This window comes from Rhyacophila brunnea, unplaced genomic scaffold (genome assembly GCF_057557595.1).
Source record: "Rhyacophila brunnea isolate RB1 unplaced genomic scaffold, BYU_Rbru_1.0 scaffold_24, whole genome shotgun sequence".
Lineage (NCBI taxonomy): Eukaryota > Metazoa > Arthropoda > Insecta > Trichoptera > Rhyacophilidae > Rhyacophila > Rhyacophila brunnea.
The window spans coordinates 5,244,618-5,269,512 of NW_028232904.1; positions in this window are offsets into that span (position 1 = coordinate 5,244,618).

Sequence of the window (24,895 nt, forward strand, 5' to 3'; positions counted from 1 at the left end):
AGGGGTGGCAATTCGTAAAAAGAGGTTGCTCAATGGTGGGCTCCCTGTTCCACTACGTCAGAACCAACCGAAGCGTGTTCAACGCTAACATTTTGACAGTCGTGAGAAATTGTATGCTGAGCTTTCAATTCAATTTTTTAAACATATTGTGGACATTACAAATTATAAGTTTAAGACGTTCACATCATGGCATGAAACATAATTATAAAGTAAAAAAGTAATAAAACGAAAATAATGAAAATATAAAAAGAGAACATAATATAAACATACAAAAGCAGTGAAAATACAATTATACATCTATAGAAGTTCAAAGAAGTACACCGAGCTTGCTAAGGAGACCCTATTTTAAGAATTTATAAACTAGCGTCCAACTAAACTCACCCTCACGCAAGTGGAATATATCAACATCCGAAGCAATTTGGTTGAACAGAGTTATCGCCCTCCCAATTGGCATTACAAGTGGCAGGTCGGTTCTGCACCTTGAAAGAATGATGAAAAAACTGATGCTATCTATTTATAAGACAATTATCAGGGACACACAGGTCAACACTGCCCAGAATGGCAAAGTTCTCTACCTATTTGCAGTAAATGACGATTTTCGATTGCATATTATATCATCAGTGACATCCCGTGGGGGTAGGCAGATTGAGCGTCGCTTGAGGGCGGCAGTCACCCAAAGGGCGACAAATCGAGGAGAATCATTAGGTATATATAGATAGCTAGGTACCTAAACTTAGTAATAACGGAAATATCTTTCCATTAAAAAATTCAGCTCACTGGTTTGAATAAAAGTGTATTAATTAGGTACTTACTATAAAATTTTTAACAGGACTTTATTTTTTGTCGGGTTCGCGATGTCTAGTTTACTTCCGTTGTTCTTGGACGTCACATTCTTGGTGAACAGCAATGACACGTGCATACCTAATTTAAAATTTAGCCAAATATGTTTGCCAGTCACTCGCGAGTTTTGGAAGTTGTCAGGTGTATTTTTAAATGTAAGTACCTAAGTATCTGAAACCGTAGAATCGCAATATTGTCTATTGAAGCAGAGATAGCATTTAAATTAGATTATTTAGTGGTATACATATATCTTGCTAGTAATGTATCCATACAACACACTTCTTAGATATTTGAGTCATGAAAGAATGATAAAAAGTACTGCCTAGGGGCGGCATTTTGTGTAGGGACGGCACTGTATATCATCATAATAAAAGTATTTCGATTATTTTCCTTATGAAACAATCTTTACTTTCTCTTTTATGAAACAGTTTACCATATTTTATGCAAAGTAACTAGCACTACGTTGAAAATTAACAGTTTAGTGCTACGGTTTGACTATAAGAGGACCTCGTCACTTCCCCTCAACTATTTTCTACCGGCATTGTCCGAGCCACAGTTGTGCATGCTTCTGAAGATGGTGTGATAGGAATGACTACATAACATGATAGCGGCGGTAGTACGAGCTGCGAAGTACAAACGACCTGCTGATGAGGTGAAGATAAGGCAAAGGACGATCGATCGGCTACCGCTCAGGAGTGTGAGAAAGGGGAGGCAATTCTTCAACGTCTTCTTTAGCAGTTGACCTCAAGATACATAGTAAAGATGCTTCTTTTTATGATACTTTTGGGTGAAAGTTGTTTATTTATTAAGGCTGTACATCAGTTGAGGCACGGTCTAAAAAGATCGTTGCTAGGCGATGCGCGGATTGCGGGTCGCGGGTGCAAATGACGCCTGTCAAACGAAATATTATTTGTCGTATAAATCCAACATACGTCCGTTTTATGTTCTGTTTATTGTTCTATTTGTAACAATAATAATATATTCATTGACATGTCTTCTTTTTAAAGTAAATGGGTAACGTTTTTAGTCATCTTTACACGATTTAAGAATTAATTGGCCCGTCGCCATCACGAAGCAAAGTGACGTGTTTCTAGCTCGACGTTCTCTCACTGAATGCGAGCGAGTCCAAAATTTCGTCGCGCCTACAGTTGAAAATTATTTGCCGTTTCACTGATGCGTCACCTTAACAAAACACTGTGGACTTCTTAATACGTACGGATTAAGACGTTCCCAACATGAGATTTAAATTGAAATTACATAATTATTTAATATATTAGGAGCAAATATTATTACCCTCACAAGAGAGAAAATAGTAAAAAAAAAACAAAATACACAGCACATCACTGAAAATGTCTACGTCATTGGGTAGTGCATTGATTAGTCTTGAACCCCTCGCTAATGGTGCCTGATAGGCTTGATACGAGGAAACGGTTCGGCAAGGCAAGGCACGGAAAGCGCATTTATTCTATACACAAGACTGCTATCGGCCGCTATCGGCGTCTATCGAGTATTATAATTTTTACAATAAGTTAGTTTTCATTGTTACCATAAATACTGCATTTTAACAGCACTTATCTTGGCTGTGCTAACTTTTAGAGCGAGATAGACAGCTTTGACTGTTTAGACGGCTAACTTATTGTAACAATTATACTACCTCGATACAGAAATATGATAAACTACCCCCGATAACCGCCGATAGCAGTCTTGAGTATATAATAGATGTGTAGTATCATGGCTAGTAATTGACAAGGAATATTAATTCAAATGCTTTAGGCCGCCAGGATTTGAAACCATCCCTCGCGGTAGCAGGCAAAAATGTTTCAACAGCAGAAGTGACCTACGAGATTCAAGAGAGTGAAAAGTAAGCATGCCTTGTAGAAAGGCAGTCGGAAAATAATCGTTTGACAAATTATTGAAAGGAAAATAGATATAATATGTCTTAAAATAAAGACATCGAAGAATTTTCTTTGGGCGTGCTCTAAAATAGTCTTGTAAGAAACTTTATAAAAACTCCAGATATATATCAGACATGTCCAATGAGTCGGAAGGATTTTGTCGATCGCACTATGTATCCATAGGAATTAAACCGTAGAACCCGGTGGTCGCGCGGCTTAAGCGTTAGACTATAACGCCATGGGTCCCAGGTTGGAATCATGGGTCTGGCAAGTACACATATTGTTTTTCAATTTGTGTGTGAGTCAGGGTATGGACCGAATAGGTTGAGCAAGTGGCTGACATCTATTTCTCGTAAAAAACAAAATCTGTTAATACAAACCTTTACTCTGTGGAGGCCTATATGATCCTATTAGGTTCGGATATGGTCGGAAAATAAAAATAAAAAAATAATTCGTTGTGATATTGAAAGGGAAATATTAACCATTCCTAATTCAAATTACGTGGAAGTGGTTTTCAAATTAACTATGAGGAAATCGCAGGATTTCTTCGTAAGATTCAATTGTACTGCATCACTCACGGCCTTCCGCAGGAGTGACAGAAAGAGAATATGTGAATTTCAGCGCTTTAAATTGCAGTGTATTTCCTCTTTCCTTTACTTAGTATGCCGATGAGTGCAGTGCGTACCCAAGATAAGGACAACAGTTATATGTTTTACGATTAATGGGAAATTGCGTGTTTCTTTGTGACGATGAAAGACAAGTGATTTCGTTTACTTTGTAACGCTTCAGTATTATTAGCCAAATATAATACGTTTGTTTAAGTTAAAGAAGGAGAATGTAACTTTTCATATAAGTAATACGATTTTATTGTATTTTTTTTTCTTTGACCGTCTCACGTGAAAGTCATTTCTATAATTTGTAAATATTACTTGATTCGTATTGCACACTCACGGCCTACCGCATGAGCAATATAAAGAAAATAATAAATCTCGGTGATTTAAACTGAGGCAGAGTTACACTTACGTACATGGATTTACTGCTGGCAGTACGTATTATCGTGCAAGTTGTAAGATTGCACGCATGGATAAGAAAAGTTCGGAAGCTTTTGAATTTTCACGCAATAATTGGTACTTAAATAGTGGGTGCGCATGCGCAGTAGAGCAACAGTGGCGAACCTGCCGGAATAAATACGAACTACACCACATAGAATATTTTGACGTTTAGCGATTATCTGCGAATCTGTCAAATAGCATAAAGCTTAAAGCTTAAACGCTTAAGGTGAAGCCTTTACTGAGCTGTTTTCAAAGAGGCACCTAGCGGAAGCTTCAATATTGGGACCATACATAAATAAAATTTGATATAAATAAAAAGGATTTCAAGTTATACACATTTATATTTTTTATAAAAATCGATGTTTTTTAAAATAGATATAAAAAATATTAAAACTATGAATTAGTCAAAAATCTCTTGGGTGATGCTTAGAACACTTAATAAACTAAATTTTAATAATAAATATGACCATAAAATATATGTAATAATAGGGTGCGGTCCAATTCAACAAATTCACATTTTATTACATTTTTTACAATTGTAAGTTTACCTTTGACTTAAAATAAAAATATTTTCCTTTTTAATGTTTTCAGATACTTATTTATTAATTAATACAGTTGAAATTGTAAATTATCAAAAAAGTGTCTCAAATTGAAAGCATCGTATTTTTCTGCTAGGTGCCTCTGGTAGGTAAAGACACCGGGCGACTCTGTCTCGCGACCAGTCGCCGAGACCAGACCGATGTATGCTTGCTTGCGCGACTACTGGGCGACCAGGTGTGGCATGGTCCATATAACTGCATGCATCGGTCTGGTCTCGAGACCAGAGTCGCCCGGTGTGGCTCGGCTCTTAAAGTAGCCTCCAAAGAAGGCGACGCAGAAGAAAAGCGTGTTTTTAAAATGAATGAAAAATTTATAAGACGGTTTTGTGTAGTTTTTTGTGCTCAAAAATAATAGATTAAACTAAAATATTATATACAATAAAATTTAATTAAAACAACCGATAATACTCGGCCTATACTCGGATAATATATTTATATCGGCCAATAGGTAGCCATATAAAGCAAATTCTATCGGATAACAAATATTATGTTGGTGTTATTGACCGTCTTAAATATTAAATTCACCTCTACTTACCTATTTGGTGTTTTCGACGACAGTATTGAAAAAGTATCCACGCATATGGTTGAAAAAAAAATCCAAGGTTTGTGAAATAAATAGGTACCTACCAGCGTTCATTACAATAAACTACTTCTTTTGTAGTTTATGTATGCCTTGCTTGTTTCGGGGAAAAATTCTAATTGTGTATTTTTGTTTGAATTGCGACATTTTGTTGTTATGTGACCGCTCATTTAAAAATACCTATTCTCTGATATAATGAATAACGCTTATATCGAGCAAATTCAGTCGGTCTCATCTTCCTCGTAATAACCAAGTTCGACTGTTCTTGAAGGTCAGAGTGCTTTAGATTACTGACCCGCCTATTGTAACGTTTCTAAGAGTTCCACTCCTACTTCTGAGTAGGGAATCCAATACCCACCCAATTTGACAATCCTGGGATCTCGGGACTGGTCCCGGGATTGGCATTTTTTTCCATTGTTAATAAAAAAAATATATTTACAAATAACATTGATAACATCGGTCAAAAATAAATCTAGTATAATTTATACTATTTAAGACATTTATTGTTAATATTGTATACGTTCAATTTTGGAAATACATAAGTTTAATGGAGTAAATAATATTGTTATATAAATAATAATGTGAATTTAATATGAGATTGCTGTTTCTGATAGTAAAGCAAATCATGGTGTACTTATGGCCTTTCCGCTTCATAAACCTAATTAGTCACCCAAATATGAAACTGCCGTAAAACGTATGAGATCATGGTAGAATTACTTTGTTAATAGTGCGAAGCATTGTTTTTTTCCAAACTATCTCATTTTTATTAATTTATGTGAAAAATAAAATGAATCGGCAACTTACACATGGGTATAAATCAAACTTCATTCAAACTTAATTTATTTCTAATGTAGTTATTTGTTATTAAAAGTATTTTTTCTGTTATATTTTCGTTTTTATTTTATTTTTTATAAAAATTGATAAAAAAAATCAATCCAGAAAGTTTCAGGATTATGTTTATCAATCTCGGGATTCATAGGTATCGAAAATAGCTCGGGATCCCGGGATTGGAATCCCTACTTCTGAGTATTCGGTATTCTGAAAATTCAGCCGAATCAAAATTTTTACTAAGAAGTGTGTTATGAAAATCGACTGTTATGAGCCAAATATAAGTTGGCGAAAAATCGATGTACTCATCCCTGCTTAGTAGCGTGATAAGTGACATTCGCCCCCCACCCAGTTTGCCCCACAAGTGGGCGCCAACTAGAGCCTTAAGTACTAGTCGCCACTTTTGAAAATTGAAAAACAATAGGAGGTCAGAGCTGATGGTTGGCGATAGATAGTCGTAATAATTGGGCCAGCGCTCAAGTCGCGAGGAGTTGACAAAAAAAAATGTCGGCACCAGGCTGTGCCTATACGGTTGCATTTAATATTATTATAAGAAAAATAAATATACTGTTATATTAAATATATCGTATCGAATGGAAGAAAACTCAACATGATTTCGATTCGAGATTCGACGGGTAGGTAATTGACCGAATTAAATTTATTTTGATACTAATTTAAGCATTCGAGTCAGCGCTCGAAATGGACCGGAACGCACCGGAGCGCAGTGGTTCATAAAATATTATATTATCGAGGTTACCGTTACGTCTCATAGAAACAACATTAATTTGACTGATTGAAGCTCGATTTGATATAAATAAAAAGAATGGTACTGTTCGGTTACCAGGAATACAGCGGAAAACACATTTTGATAATACCCGATATACTTGATTATTTGTTAGTTTGGGTTAGTTTAGGTAAGGTTAGGTTGGGTTAGGTTAGGTTATGTTACGTTTGGTTACGTTAACCTAACAAATAATCCAGTTTATCGGCTATTTTCAAAATATTTGCAAAACCAAACAGTACCAAAAGGATTTCAAGTTATACACATTTATATTGTTATAAAATAAATATAAAACATGATAAAACTTTGAATTCGTAAAAAATCTCTAAGGCGATGCTTAGAAAACTTAAGAAACTAAATTTTAATAATAAATATGACCATTAAATATATATATTAATAAGATGGGGTCCAATTCAACAAATTCACATTTTATTACATTTTTACAATTGTAAGTTTATCTTTGACTTAAAATAAAAAATATTTTTCTTTTAATGTTTTCAGATACCTACATATTTATTAATTAACACAGCTGAAATTGTAAATTATCAAAAAAATGTCTCAAATTGAAAGCATCGTATTTTTCCGCTAGGTGCCTCTGGTAGGTAAAGACATCGCCTTAGAGCCGAGCCACACCAGGCGACTCTGGTCTCGTAACCAGTCGCCGAGACCAGACAGATGTATGCTTGCTTGCGCGACTACTGGGCGACCAGGTGTGGCATGGTCCATATAACTGCATGCATCGGTCTGGTCTCGAGACCAGAGTCGCCCGGTGTGGCTCGGCTCTTAAGGTAGCCTCCAGAGAAGGCGACGCAGAAGAAGAGCGTGCGCTTAGCTTACTTGGGGAAGCCTTCACTCAGTTATGAGAGAACGATCAAGAAGAGGTTCCACCAAAATATTTCCCTAATTTTAAAGTTTGTTATAGGAATTGCAATACCGGTATTTCAAAACCGGTATCCCAGTACTTTTTCATACTGAAATACCGATTTTCAAATTCAGATAATATCGATAATATTCGGTATTGAAAGTGGAAACAAAATGTATTTATTAACGTAGCAAGTTTAACATGACTGTATTTTTGTCGGGTTACGTGATGTCTGGCTTACTTCCGTTACCCTTCAATGCCATTGGAGACCAGAAATGGCACGTGCTATAAAATATTAATATTTTACTTCTGATATATATTTCTGTTTGTTCATTAGGTATTGCAATTCCTAGTTTGTAAGTAATCTTCAGGTGTCGTGAAAATTGTATGATTTAAATAGTTTTCCGTGATGAAAACAAGGTTGAGAATCACTACGATAGCAGGGTACTAATGATTAGGTACTGTTAGTGCAAGGACAATGAAGCGATCGACTTGAAGCAGTGAAATGTATATCGACCAGTCGCAGTACTCTGGCAGCAGCACGTGTGTGGTGTTTGCCTTGATAAGACGAAACGGAGGCCCTCGTCGTGAAATATAAATGGACATACTGGTTGCCTTATGGTGGCGATAAAACCACAACAGCGACGCAGGGGCGCATCGAGTAATAATTAATGAATTAACGAGGATTTTACAAATATAATCGATTGCCACTTCTTTGCCACAAAGGCCAATTATATTGCGTTTAAGTGTGCTGCGGGGCGGGTTGGTTTGTGCTTTCAACTCATGACTCCTTTGCTTCGGCAAAGTTTCAGTATACGGGTATTATTCACGATACGACAGCTCACGGTGAACTGTGTTGCGGTGAAATTTAATACTTAAGTACAATTTACATGTAACGGTTTCGTTAAGCACGCAATGGATTTTATCGTGTCTAAATTGATGCATTTATTTATTATCGGTGCATTTACCAAAATTACGTTTTAAGGATACAAATAAAAATGATATACTTCCTCTCTTGGTCGTTCCCTCATGGCTGAGAATCGTGAGGACTTCCTTCACCTTCTGACAACAACGACAAAAATGTCCACCCCTCTAGATCATCTGCTTCTCTCAGGACAGAGTGAAGGCTGCACGCAGTAAGCTACTTCACTTGGTCACTTCAATGCGCCGACGCCCTTTCTCTGATTTGCCTTACACCACCAGTTTCTCTAAATTATTCTGTCCGCGCTGAACTATACGTCTAAAAAACTGAACAATGCGTCCCCAACATATTGTCGAGGGCATGTAGTGTAAAGAGTATGATTTCTGGATGATTGACTGGTTCGCCATATTATACATATTCTGTAATTTCCTACTTGCGCTAACAGCTATTTAATTCGTTCTCTTATCAGTCTGAGCCATCGTATACAAACGTATTTCAAAATTATTTCTGAATTCTCTGGGATTGCCCGCTTATGGAACTCGAACGAGCGGAGCTGCTTGCCAGGGTCCTTCCTCACACGGGCCCAATTGGTCATGGAGATCTGATAGCAAACGAGGCCAACTTTGCGACATTCGAGAAATTTGCAGCGTCGTATGGGGAGCGGGATAGTCCCGACTCTTCTGTAGACTCATCCATTTCAATTCGTGACACTCAGTATGCGGGTACACAAAGTGCTTTACGTCAGCGGACAGCAGAGCCAGTCCAAAAAACAACAAAAAAATCTTTTTTAACTTTCTTCTTTAAGCACTACGGTGCATGGTTGCAGCATCAGTCCCGTGCGGCTCCGTCTCGGGACGGAATGGGCACTTAAAATCACTTCTTTTAGACACTTTTAAAGCGTCATAGAAAGCGGCTGTGCATATCCATGACTGTGCATATATGACGGGTGGTGGTGGAAACTTCTTTACGCATATAACACAGTTTTATGTTTCATTATGTTATTTCAAATTATAAATTAATTAATTCCGCAAACATTGAAGATATTTAAAATGACCTAAATAAACTTAACATATAGTAATATGTTAAAGTAAATCTGCCTCTTTATCAACTCTCTATGCATATTATACTTATTGTAAATGAGAACTCTGCTATTAATTCTTAGTAGCCCGCGGTGGCTGCGCGGCTTAAGCGTTCGACTATCACGCCGTGGGTCTCAGGTTCGAATCCTGGGTCTGGCATATACACATATTGTTTTTCAATTTATTTAGTTTTTTTAGTTTATTTAGTTTTCCTATTAGGTTGAGCAAGTGGCTGACATCCATTTCTCGTAAAAAAACAAAATCTGTTAATACAAACCTCTACTCTGTGGAGGCCCATATGATCCTATTAGGATCAAATATGGTCGGAAAAAAGGGAAAAAAAGCACTTATCTGTGAGTCCCTGATAACTATCACAGGAATCGGAAGCATCAGTTGAGGCGTCTAATTCCAAAAAGCGATAAGTCCACATTTTGTCAAAATCGAGAAAAAAATACGCACGTAGTCTTTGTATAATTTTATACAATATGTATTGATCTATAAATTCTAAAACGCGACATAACCCTACGAAAAAAAATATTTTAAGTCTCGATTTATTACAAAAAGCGCCAAGTCCGTGTTTCATATAATTTAAAGCTTGGTTGATTTCGCGCGTGTTCAAGTCAACAAATAAGGGAACGTTCAATATTGAAAAGGGCGTCTCCCTCTGACAGTACCACAGAAATATGTGCCTTGTGCGGAGTAAATTAAAAAGTGAGGAACAAATAGCGCTACGTCCAATTTTATTTTGCCTATATTTATTACATTTAAGAGTTTATTGGCTGAAACAAATTGCCATTTGGTTCTAATTTTGACATAGAATACAACGGAAAGAATAATCTCAGGTTAAAACAAATAATTGAAGCTTGAAACATAAAAACATTGTTTCCCAAAAATATTGAATTGTGGACTTGTCGCTTTTTGTAATTAGACGCCTCAGTTGTTTGTTTTCCAAAGATGCAGAATTAACCTACCATTAGTGATTCCAATTGGTAAAGCAATAACTCGCTTTGGATAGAGATATTTTTCATCTACTAGAGAATGAGTATATGTGTACGTTGTTCTATAAATTCAATAGGGTTTACTTAGCTCATTCGACGCACGTACATTCCTGTACCTACTTTATACTTTTTATTTTTTATGTAAATACAGAGTATACTATATATTTTAAGGTAATAGTTAGGTACATGGGTCAATAAGAAATGGGACCAGTCTCAGGAAATAAAAACTAGAATTGAGATCGCAAGGAGTGCCTTTCAATGGATGCTTGAAGCTTTCGAGATGGGGCTGTATAGACGCATTCTCAAAATTCCTTGGACTGACCGGGTGACAAATGTTGTAGTTCTCAATCGAATGTGGAAAGACTGAGAAGCTCTACGTAGTATCAAAACCAGAAAACTACAGTATCTCGGCCACATTATGAGAGGACAAAAGTACAGCATTCCCCAACTTGTCATTCAAGGAAAGATCAACTGTAAGCGTAGCAGAGGACGGCGTCGCATTTCGTGGCTTTAGAACCTCCATGATTGGTACGAGTGCAGCTCCACTGAACTGTTCCGGATAGTAGAGTAACACTATAACAGGTGTTATAAATGATTTTTTTGTAATTGTGATATGAATATCACAATTAAAAAGTCAACACACGGGCGTGGGTTTCAGGCCTTCTATGTTGGTGAAACCAGCCCTAAAGAGCTAGATTCCCGAGACATGTGGTTTCGGAAGGTCACTGCAATTAAAGTTGGGTTTCGGGAATTTTCCGACGGGAATTCTCGAGAAAATTTCGAGATTTTCCATCCCGAATCTCGAGAATTGAAATTTTTAACATTTCGGGAAATCCCGGATCTCGAGAATCTTTTCTCGGGATTCGGGATTTCTTTATTATCAAATATTAATTGAAAAAACGATTTTCTATTAAGGACTGATCGGGGTCACATTTAACACAATTAAGCCAACGTCAACTCAAAATGAGCGCAATTTTTGCAATATCAGGGAATTTTGTGTCTTAAAAGCGTACGCGATTGTCAGACGCAGCGATTGACAGTCTGTGTTTTTTGAAATCCTATTTTGAATTATTTTTGTTTGTCTTCTTACATACATTTGTCTGTTTTTACACTGATTTTAGGACTTTTACAGGTTTTTTTTTCATTTCCTGATTTCTCGAGAATTCTTTTCTGGAAATCCCGAATTTCGAGAATTCAAAATTTTATCAATTCGGGAAATCCCGAATCTCGAGAATGAGATTTTTTCGGGAAATACTAACTCTAACTGCAATATATACATAAAATTACCAGCGTAGAATATAATAAATAGGGCGCAACTAGCTACGCAGGAGGCAATCTGATTGATGATCAATTAAAATAAATGACATGATGCTAATCAAATTTGGGTATCAGAGCTTAAGTTATGAATAATTAATTAAAATTGTCATTATTTATATTAAATACACAGGGTTTTAAGAATTTTAACATCATTATTAGAGATAAATTGTTTTTTTAATGAAGAATCTAACGTTTTAACTCTAAAAACTTTTCTATATTCGGTATTGTATAAAAAAATCGGCGTGTGGACTTATATACGCGCGTTAGAAATTATACTTCTTTGGCGTAAAAAAACAAAACTTGTAATAACCTAGATTCTTCGACTAGCTCTTAATTATCTTGTTAAATTACACACTCAAGAAAAAGCATCGCTTATTGGAACGCCGTTGGTTTATTTCTATACACTTTAACTTATATTACTAAATTATACAATGGTTTGTTGTTGTTTTTATTTTAAAGTACCAACTGTCCACTCTGACGTTTAATCGTTTGTTTACGTAAGGAATTGCAAATGGCCGACAATAATAAATTCGCTGCCTAGGCAACGGAACAATTCTAAACTATAATATTATACTGTAAGGTAGTGCGTTCGGCTGATAACCGGTGGTTTGAATCCAATGGAGTGCGTTTTTTTTCGTGTGAAAAAATAAATTATGTGTTACATGTCACACGCCAAAAATACACTCTAATCTGATTTCCCAAACGCGCCTAAAGAAGTATAACTTCAAAAACAACGATAGAAACAAAATATTATTTATCGTAATATATTCTTGAGTTTCCTTAAGCGATCCTTAAACGTCGATGAAAGAAGGAAGAAGTACACGCGGTGGAAATCCAAGAATCTATTACGATAAAAAAAACAACCGTGAAAGTCTCAAGCAAAATATGATTTCTTTTAAATGACAATTAGGCTTCTAAATCCTGTCCTGTATCGACGGTGGTGCAAAGCTTGGAATTCATTATTCATATGGTGCTCATGTCTCGTAAAACGTCCGCCAGTTGGCGGGGTTACGTCAAATTTTCTTTACATTTTCCACTACGCCCCGACAAAACTTTTCCACAAAACTGAAAAGGCACCCCGCGCTTTTGCGGGCCGGCATTATGTATATTTATTTATATCGTATTTGCTGTTATGAACACGCGCCTCGTGTGCGAGGATGTGTGTATTTTTCATATTAAATAACACGCTTTTACGAACGTAACATCGTTCAGTCTTGCCATCGTATACATTTAAAGCTATGCGGATAACTGTTACGATGACATAACGGCTAAACGTCACAGCAATAGAAAATATCTTTTATGCATGTACATGCTTCCTTACTTCTAGTAATCCTACCAATACAATCCTTGGTTACTAATTAGAAGACTGATTGTTTTGTTGAAATATTTGCTTAAATTTTTTCGTGAGTTCATTTATTTTGTTTGTCCGGTGGTTGTTTATCCAGTACAAATCTTGCAATCGATATTTAACTAACTTCCCGACTAGCTAGATATTTGAAACTTTTAGAATATATCAGAACACGATGCCAATGCATTCTTTTAATACTTTCAGCCATCCTTAAGTAGAATTGAATTCATTTTCAGTTAATTCTGTTTTGTATGAAAATTTTTTTCGGAAGAAATCCGTAATCCAATCCACTATTATTGGTGGCCAAAGGGGTGGTCCTAGCAACTAAATTATTAATATTTAAGAAGGTTTCCAGACGGTTAAGTTTGAAATAAGGAACATTTTGGTATAACTAACTCAATATGTCATGTTCAACTCAAAGATGGAAAATTCTTGCAGTGATTCTTTCTTGTACGCGCCATTCAGTGTCCATAGGAAGAAATACAAAAATAATTACAAGATAAAAAGAACTTTTTATATACAACGTCTTTAAATTTTCTGTTGAATTATTTTGCTCAATATACTCAAACTTGTACTTAATATGAAGTAAATAAAAAACAAACAAACAAACAATTTTATTAATATAAAATACTGAAATGTCATTTTGACATGTCATATTGATTTCTATAGTAACGCACGTATATATTAATAATTTAGTTGCTAGGACCCCAGACCCCTAGCAACCAATAATGGTGACGAAATAACTTTGCATACAAAACAGAACTAACTGAAAATGAATTCAATTCTACTTAAAGATGGCTAAAAGTATTAAAAGAATGCATTGGCATCGTGTTCTGATATATTCTAAAAGTTTAAAATGTCTAGCTAGCCGGGAAGTTAGTTAAAAATCGATTGGAAGATTTGTGCCTGACAAAGAACCACCAGAAAAATAAGAATACGAGCTAAGAAAAACGCTGTAAAAATATTGTTCCATCTATAATATATCTCAAACTATGTATGGTTTAATGGCATACTTTTATATATTTTATTGATAAATGAATATTTTTTGTCTATTATCCACTATAGCTAGGATTAGAGGCAGGGGTACATTGAATTTTAAAAACCAACGAAGACTATCTCTACATTGTAGTCTTAGTTCAATGAAAACAAATACATTATATAATTTAGAAAAACACTTATATATTATATTATACACTTATATAGTATATTATAACCAATAGAAAAAATCTTTTTTGAAAAAAGTAAGCCACCCGGCCGGGAATCGAACCCTGCATCTCCACGGGTAAACGCCCCAATCGTCGCATTTATCCAATATGCTACGGTGTGACATACTAATAGCGACAAATTTCAACTATTGGTCATTTTAATACCTACCCATCAGCCCTCTTCGAAATCAAGCTACTTTGGCAATCGATTTTTGTTTATTAAATCAAAGTAGGTAACTATTTACTATTACTTTTGATTACTAACCGACGTCGTGGAATTTTTCCAATATTTTTTAGAAGTAACTACTTGCACTTGCTAATAATTTATAATTAACTATTTCTTTTATTCAAACGAATAATTCACAAGATTTAAGAATATATCATTCTGATTATTGAACATTATATAATTTAGAAAAACACTTTCTGATAGAGTATATTATAACCAATAGAAAAAATCTTTTTTGAAAAAAGTAAGCCACCCGGCCGGGAATCGAACCCTTATGTCACACCGTAGCGTATTGGATAAACGCGACGATTGGGGCGCTTACCCGTGGAGATGCAGGGTTCGATTCCCGGCCGGGTGGCTTACTTTTTTCAAAAAAGATTTTTTCTATTGGTTATAATATAGTCTCTCAGAAAGTGTTTTTCTAAATTATATAATGTTCAATAATCAGAATGATATTCTTAAATCTTGTGAATTATTCGTTTGAATAAAAGAAATAGTTAATTGAAAACAAATACGTTTGACTAACAAAGTTTAACGTATATTATTTATGTTGAATCTTAACAGTCTACTTCCACCCTTTGCCATTGGTCAGTATCCATGGGAGAGAGGAGCACGTAGAGTCAAAATTAAAAATTGTAATACTAAGAAAAGCTAATAATAATATAAATGCAACAAAAATTCTCTTTGTGGCGACTAGTTCAGACTGTCCGATGGGGCCGATAGCTGGTTTAACTCACTTGAGCAGCTCTTCCCTTTCCGTTCACATTTTAGGACATTCCCTAGGATGCTTGGGGTAAATACATGTTTATATATTAGAGTTTTAGGTCGGCACTTGATTCAGCCACCTGTGTGCGCGGCATACGTTATATATAGGGTAGAGACGCCCCTGCCTTAAATGGTCATTGTTAAACCAAGGTTACCTTATATAGCTATAGTCAGTGCAGCGAAAATCGATATATCGTTTCATTCCAAGATATGCAAATTGACGTATCAAAACTTGAGAAGGCCTCGGCTTGCGAAATAAATTATTTCTATTTATTTTCCTGCCTTGGAGACATTTACTATGTTATATGAAAAGTGCAACCTTTTCAATCGAGGCAATAAATCATATGTTGCTATTATTTTATCTAACATACATAATTTATAAAACACTTGTGAGAATATATTTTTAAAACCAATAGAAAAAAATCTGCATCTCTCGGGTATCGCGCACACGTACATTGACCATAATGCTAAAGGAGTCATACTTAATTACGACAAATTTTAACTAATGACTCTTAATACTCACTGAAGCGTTTTCAAAATTGAGCTACATTGGCGATCAGCTTTTGTATTTTAAATCAAAATAGGTATAACTTTAATAACTAACCGACGTCACACATCACTCCAAGATTGTTTGTTGTAACTTACTTGAACTTGCTAATAAATTTTATTTAACTATTTTTTTTATTCAGCGAGATTTAAGAATGTAATATACTAATTATTGAACATACATAATAGTAGCTCAATTTGGAAAACGCTTAAGAGAGTATTAAAACCATTAGTTAAAATTTGTCGCAATTTAGTATGACGCCTTTAGCATAGTGGTATATTTGCATGGCCGCGATACCTAAGAGATGCAGGTTCGATTCCTGCGTGGCGACTAACTACTTCTTTCAAAAATATTTTTTCTATTGGTTTTAATATTATTTCTCAGAAGTGTTTTCAAAATTATGTATGTTCAATAATTATAATGTTACATTCTTAAATCTTGTGAATTATTCGTTGAATAAAAAATCTATTTAAAATTTGAATGTTTTCCGCCGTATGGATACGTCCACTTCGGACAACACAAATATAGACCCATCCAAGCCAACCCGTCCCGCACCATACTCGGTCTTAATCGAGCTACACGACGACCTACGTTTTGCTTTGGAACATCATTAGTTTTTATGCCTGAAAAATTCTCAGGAGCAGGTACCCAAGAGTGATCACCACGCACTCAAGTATACTTTGATTGTGTTCACAAAGACTTATACTATTATTAAAATTTTCTATGGGAAAAGGAGCGCGATGAACTAACCCAAATAATAAAAGTTTCTATTTATATCAAATCTGTAGTAAGATGGTCTAGGTCTTAAAGGTTGGGAGAATAATAAGCTGTGTCGATATGTAGTTTTCTCATTGTTTCAATATTTTTCGAAGCTTAAAATTACTCTCCTGAGCAATATAATATTATAAAACTATAGAAATATATACAATAATACAGTACAAAAAAGAGCTACAACAATACGGGCATACAAAGCTATGTGATGAGATCTTTACGTTTGCAATAATACACCGTTTTAAACGCAATGAAATTGTTTTTTATGGCGAGCAGGGATTGGACTGACATGAGCATCAATTCCCTCTCCGAGTACATTCCCAAACATTCAGACGGAGGATGTGGTTTGCATCCTGTAGTTCTCCGCCACATGTAAATGATGGTCGAATGAAGTCCAACCTCAAAGAGCTCGGCAGCGAATCGACAGCGGCCAGTCAAGAAGTTTAGTTTAGTAGTCAGGCGTCAAACCTGTCATCTCCAATCAATATTAAACATCTGGAAAGAACAAACAAATATGTTTGCCTGCTCTTGGAGTTATTAAACATAACAAGATGCATTTTAATTATTTTTTTAAATGAGATATTTTGATAGTTTGCCACGGCTGAAAATCTGGTCCTTTCCGAGTAACCTAGTTTACCTATTCGGTGCAAATTTTATATTACGAGTCATTGAGTGATACAGAGTGAAACTATTGTGTCTTTATTTTCTATTATTGAGTTATCAAATGAAGACAGATAATATTTATTTACTAGCATTTTGATATCTTTTGAAATTCAACTAAATACATTAATAATAATATAATGATAACCTTATAATGCGAAGTAAGTAGTCTTGATTCGACGATTGAATAGTTAGAAGTCATCGTATCATCGTATCATCAATCATCAGATTCGCCATGAATTCGAACCTGTAAGCCATGCAAATTTCATTACAGTTTTTAAGTTATAACAGAAAAATAACCAATAGAAATTTTAATCTTTAAATTATTTTTTGTGGCTGCACTTTTTAGTGGACTGTCATAAGACGGTAATGATTCAGATGCTGGGGGGGTACACCAAGGATTCCAGACACTGTCCTTAATGATGATAAGGCCGGTTCTCACTAACTAGCACTACCACTATCGCGCGATTAAGCTATACTTTTTGAGTCACTCTGTAGTTTGTTGAATAGATGATTGCGTAATGAGGTTGATTGTTTATGAGTTATGGTACGTTAGGCGGCATTGGGTGAACCGACGATTCGTAATGAGTAACGAGTGCACGTCTTGACGCGTTTATGGTCTATAGCAGTGGTCGGCAAACCGCGGCTCGCGAGCCACACGTAGCTCTTTAGCCCCTTGGGTGTGGCTCTGCCACAAATGACCACGTAGGGCTATAACAGTGAAAGGTAGAACAGTCAAAATGTCTTCGAATATAACCAACCAGCAAGTCGAAAATCTTAAATTGGTTTCAGCTTTATCAATAGCAGTAAGGTGACTAGTCTTGTGACATAAATGATACAGCACAAGTTTCACGTTTTGTACGATTTATTTCATATACAGGTCCTAAAGAAGAACTCGTAGGATTATTGCCACTCAAACACGTGGAGAGGATATTGCAAATGCTGTAATTGAGTGTTTGGAAAAACATTATATATTATTCCACTCGATAAAATTGTGTCAATTTCAACAGACGGGACGTAAAGTATGACAAGCGTAAGAAAAGGGGTTGATGCTATTTTGAAAGAAAAAAAAATCACGAGATACTTGCTTACCATTGCATCATTCGTCAAGAAGAGCTTTGTGCACAGACATTTCCAGAAGAAATTTTCAAAGTTATGGAATTGGTGATTAAGATTATCAACTCCATTTTAGATAAAGCTTATGGATAAAAAAGGAGCTCTAAATTTGAAAGTCTGTGTCTATTAAACTTGTGCTGTGAACATGGTTCATAGCACAAGTTTAGTAGTCGGCTTTAAAAGACCTGGAGAAGGAAGATATTATGATGATGCTTAAAGACCTGGAATAGTATTCCTGGCTCATACGATCAGTTTAAAAAACTAGCGTTTGCTGTTCTCTTCCTTTTCGGTATTCATGCGAACAATCTTTTTCAAGCATGAACCTTATCAAGAGTAAATTGAGAAGTCGTCATATTGATGAAAACCTGGAATCATGCCTAAAATTAAAAACAACAACATACAAACCTGACTTACCCAAACTTTTCAAGGAGATGCAAGGCCATTGTTCACATTAAGTGTTTGTCAGTCATTGTCATGATTTTATTTTATGGATACCTTACTTACAATTTAATTGTTATCAATAAATAAGATCATTATTAAGAATGATATCAAGTTAACAGTGTACCTACATATATAGTAAGTTTAAGAATTTTGGCTCTCAAAAGAAATCTCAATCGTTGTACTGTTGATATTTGGCTCTGTTGACTAATGAGTTTGCCGACCACTGGTCTAGAGGAAAAGGAACTTTATTTATACCATGCATGGATGCACTACAATCATTGAGTGTGTAGTTTAGGAATTTTCGCTGGGATTGCGCTACCATAATTGGCCCAAACATGTTTTCTATGCTTAATATTTCCTAATGATAACGACACACTAATTCAATGAAATGTCAATAACTCACTGACGACATAAAATTGAGCGATCAGTAAAATATGTATTTTAATAAACATTTACACGCACCAAAAATCAATCTTTAAAAACAATCTATATTTATTTATATGATTCAATGCCATATCAATATATTTTTTAAATTATCTAGTTATTAATTATTTTGGACAACGCTACAGTCATAAATAATAATATCATACGCAAATATTCTAGGGTTACGAATCAGAGCTTATCGTTTTGCATGCATTGCAATAGAAATGCTGAGGTCACGTGATATAAAGTCCATACAATAAAAATATCGGCATTCCCGGTGAATAATCCGATAAATACGTTAAAGAGATGGCGCGTTGAGGCATATTTTTAAACCTTTAACAGATGGTGCTGTAGTCTGTATTTATTTATAATATATTCACACATATACGAAAGATGTCGTTGGCAAATTATATTATTTTTACAGATTATAAGTGATTATTTAATACATTGGACGCTAAAGACGCACCTAGGCGCGTAACTATTAGGGGGCCATTCGATATAATTAGTATGCTATTTAAATGTGGTAATTGAAAAGTAATTATATAGTCAGTCATGCAATTAAAAAAATCTTTTTCTTAAGAAGGTATGCGTTAAATAATCGCCTAGTATGGAGTCTTGCCACTGCGCCAAGGCATGTATCCAAGAGAGTGTGTACACATGACAGGTAGTATCAACGACATTAATATGGACGAAGCATCTAGACAAAAAAATGACACTCACTTTTTTGTAGGGTCTGCCGAATGACATAATCTGTTCTAACGCCATTACAATAAAGGTGATATTGCTATAAATTCCCGATGCTCTTTGTCGGGTCTGCCGAATGGTTCGTTTCGAACGGGTTCGCTCAAATGAACATTGACACTAGAAACACTGTTCTAACGCCATTACAATAAAGGTGATATTGCTATAAATTCCCGACGCATGATATCACTGATATCGCATAATGGAAATTTCGTGACGTTTACCTATACATGTGCGAATGTCGCTATGCGCGAATTTACTTGCTAGCTACTGTACTGAGTGCGTTGTCCTTTAATAATGTCATTGGGTAGTATACGTCATTAAACAATGAATATTAAGCAGGTAACTACCTGCGTCATGTATTAAAATATGTTTCGATACATATCACACGGTATTAAAGCATAACCCATATTTTCTTTCATGTCTTCCGTTTGTTAGATTAACACCTGGCGATAATGGCTCCATAGATAACAATTTAACCAGGTAGATTAATGGCCTTAACCTGGTAACTGCTGAAAAATATTGTTACACAACTCTATTCCATTTTTTCTGTGCATTATGATAGAAATACATAATGATCACGACATGTGAGTGCACGTGAGCTCACGGTAAGCTCACGCCACGGACAGAAAGTATGTAAGGGGGGACATGCTCGTCGAAGGTCAAAATTGAGTTTTTATTGTATTTTCAAACCATGATCCTGGACACTCCTTAAACGTTGTAGATAATCTATTTATATAATTTTGAAGCCTTATTATCCTTTATAGTTATTTTAAACATTTTATGACTGCATAAAGTATTTTTGTTACATAAAATAGTATTCTTTTAAACCTCTCGCTTTAATGTTTTAGAATATAGTCATATTTCGGTACATAACTGTGCAGTAGTGTTAAGATTTCTTACGTTTATTAATTTTTAAACGCATTTATGAAACTATTAGTATAATTTATTACGAGATAATTTTTGTAAAATATTCACGATAAAAAAATATATTGATAATCTCTGTGATCCCAAATTTGACAAGAATTAGGCATTTTATTATTCAAAAAATCGGCAAGATTAACACATTTGAAGATAATTCTAAAGATACTTATTATAAGCTATGTCTTTGACCATTCAAGTGTGATAAACATCTTATGAATAATGATTGCTTTATAATAATTATTGACCTAAGAATAAGGTAGTGTTTTTTTAAAATACGCCATTTTTTTTGTCATTCCCTAGTGGTTAAGCTACAACATACGGCCGTAGCCATAAATTGACAAACTATAATTAAAGTAGGGAGTAAAATTATGTTAACGCGCGTGTTTGAACATGTACCTAACCGAATTTTTTTTTATTTTTTTTTTTAAAATAAAAATAACTATAAAGGATAATAAGGCTTCAAAATTATATAAATAGATTATCTACAACGTTTAAGGAGTGTCCAGGATCATGGTTTGAAAATACAATAAAAACTCAATTTTGACCTACGACGAGCACGTGGGCCGTTAATACCATTAGGTACCGAAAACGAATAGTATTTCTGCCAAAGGTATACACAACTAACAATGAGCTATCTTTCTCTCTTTGGTGCAAGTAAATTTGCAATCGAAAGATTTTGCGTCTTTGTTGCACGATCGCATAAATAGAACACCCACACTAAATCCTTTAATCCAGTGGTTCTTAACCCGGGTTCGATCGAACCCCAGGGGTTCGGTCAGTCAGTCTCAGGGGTTCGGCGGAGGTCAAGACACACACCCGACTCATATGATTCGTGTTGACACGCCTCGCTTGGCCATCATTTGCAAGCATCATCAGCAATACTTTTCGAGGATGCTGGACATAAAAACGAAGAAAAGGAACATACTTTGTTGCAAAAATGACATGAAAGTGGCACTTGCCAAAGTGAAGCCGCGCATTTCTGAACTGGTCTCTGAAAGGCAACAGCAGAAGTCAAACTGATTTGCAGTAAATATTCATTATTATGTTTTTGTTTAGTACAGTTTAGTACAGTGATGTTGATGCCCGGCTCATTTTGTGCACCAGTAAAATATTATATACCTACGTTTTGAATTTGAAAAAAAAATCATATTTTATTTTTCCAATTAAGAAGGGTTCGGTGAATGCGCATATGAAACTGGTGGGGGTCAGTTCCTCCAACAAGGTTAAGAACCACTGCTTTAATCGCTTAGTTACGTATATACATTTCGCTAAGAGGCTTCTTAAGCTCATTTACTGTATAGTACCTATACATACGAGTCAAACGTTTTATTCTCAGCAAGGCCGATGAGCGTGTAATCGTTTTATTCGAGTGGAAGATGGCTACGTAAGCTATATTATTATTGGCCTATAGTAGAAGGAGAATAATAGCTCATAATTTTATGACTTCTTCCTAGTGACGAAAGGTGGAGGTAGGCTGTTAAAATACGACATAAATAGTGCCAACTAAACTTTGTCAGTCATATTTATCTCTTTTCCTTGAACTAAGAATACAATTTGCGGATGGTGCTGGCTAGTTTTTAAAATTCAATTGAACCCTGCCTAAACTAAACCATAATCGTTTATGTATGTTTTGGGCGATCCGACAAGGGGTGGAGGTAGGCTGTTAAGATTCGACATACATAGTGCCAACTAAACTTTGTCAGTCATATAATATAATATATCTTTTCCTTGAACTAAGAATACAATTTGCAGATGGTGCTGGCTAGTTTTTTAAATTTAATTGAACCCTGCCTAAGCTAAGCCATAATAGTTTAGGTATGTTTTGGGTGATCCGACAAAAATAGTCCACACTTTTTCAGTCATACTTGTTTGTACGATCTGAGGTGGATTGGCAGGGCCAGATTCCTGTGATTGGACAGTATTAATGGATATACTAGAGCAGCTGGTACAAACAATTGGAGGAAATCAACCCACGATATGGGGAGATAGAGTAAGTTCTTGCATGAGGCTACGACCCCTAGGTTGTTAGTTGTATATAACCCTACAACTGTCATGTTGTTGTTTATGGTCATTGATAGATCATAGACAATGACGCAAACGGAAATAGAACAGTTGCTTTTAGGTCTTCCTATAATGTAGTCGACACGCGACACTCTTCCGTGTCTCGCACCATAACAAAATTTTAACGTATATTGCAAACAATGTAAACCTTTCAAATCAAACTAAAATCAATGTGATAGTCATTTTTTACTGCCGTGTTTATCCGAAATTTATTATTATATAATAACATCAAGAAAATACCAACTCCGTGTATTATTCATCACTACCCAAATATATTATGTCACACACACTCATGTAACTTTCAGAACTTAAACATAACATCCGGGGTAAGAATAACAAATCGTTTATCCCCCCCGATAAGTGGTGACCCCGATAATACTAATGGAATACCAACTTTTAAGCTAATAAAACGTAGAAATTTACGTTGGTTTTTATGGTTTTTATGTGAATTGCTGCATTGTAGAATTGTTTTCCAGAATTAGGCGCGGCGCACAAAAGAGTTTAATAATATCTGTTAAGATGTTTTTAAATTCACTAGAACTACATGATAAAACAAAGTATTTTATTTGCTTTGGAAGAAGTAAGATATGACAAGAAAAACCACACGAAATTATTTTTTTACACTGTTCTGTGCGGATAGTATCACAGGTGACATTTAATAAAAATTGCTCGCTCAGCAGTTGGTGTTTTAATTGGCAACAATCTTGATAGCCCCTATTTGGCGGACACTCGCTTCGTTACAGTTTCTGCGCCACTTCTTTTCAAACTGCTCAGAAATGCCCACCTTTACCCTTTTGCGTTGCAAATAACAATATTATCACATTTAAAAAAATAAAATTGAGTCTAGATTTACTGGGGAATAAGGAAAAATCTATTCACTAGATCAGCCATGAACAGCCGATTGTGATATAGAGATTATAATACCGAATAAAAATATCAATATCGGTATTTTTCCTCAGTGCCGTGAAATCAAGAGGTTTTTTTAAATATTAACCGTTGGTGATAAAGTGAATCTAGACATTCGCCATTAATTTATATTCATAACATCATATTGTAGTCTAAATGCTACAATATATCTATATTTGGCGACATATTTTTTCCGACTTCGCGGTGTAAATCTTAGAAATCGAGAGCACCAGTTCTTTGTTTTCCCAAGGTGCAAAACTAACCTGCCATTGTAATGCCGATTGGGAGGGCAATAACTCTATTCAACCGAATCGCTTTATTCCACCTGCGTGAGGATGAGTATTATTATAGGTGGGCATTGTTTTATAAATTCTTAAAATAGGATCGTCCGGTGTACTTCCTTGTATCTAATTTATATAATATATATATTTGTATTTATGTTACGCCAAATGTGCGAAATTGACTATTACATGAAATGGGCAAAATTGTTGCCCGTCGCATTATTCATGAATAAGGTAAATTATCTGCCGAGTACGTGAATTCGCCAGGGTATGGAATTCTTAAACTGTCAACATGACAGTAGAAAAGGTAAATTTAATACGGATGGTTTTACTAATTATAATTGGGCATAATATAATATTATTATTATATACCCACGGTGGCCGCGCGGCTTAAGCGTTGGCCTATAACGCCGTGGGTCCCAGGTTCGAATCCTGGGTCTGGCAAGTACACATATTGTTTTTCAATTTGTGTATAAATCAGGGTATGGACCTAATAGGTTGAGCAAGTGGCTGACATCCATTTCTCGTAAAAATAAAACCTGTTAACACAAACCTCCGTAGAGGCCCATATGATCCTATTAGGATCGGACATGGTCGGAAAATTATTAGGTTAGGTTAGGCTAGGTTTTGTAATTCTGAATTCAACTGAATGTCCATTTTGAGGTTAGCTAACAAGTCTCAACAAACTATCACAAACATACAATCGACCATTGCACGTTTGATAACC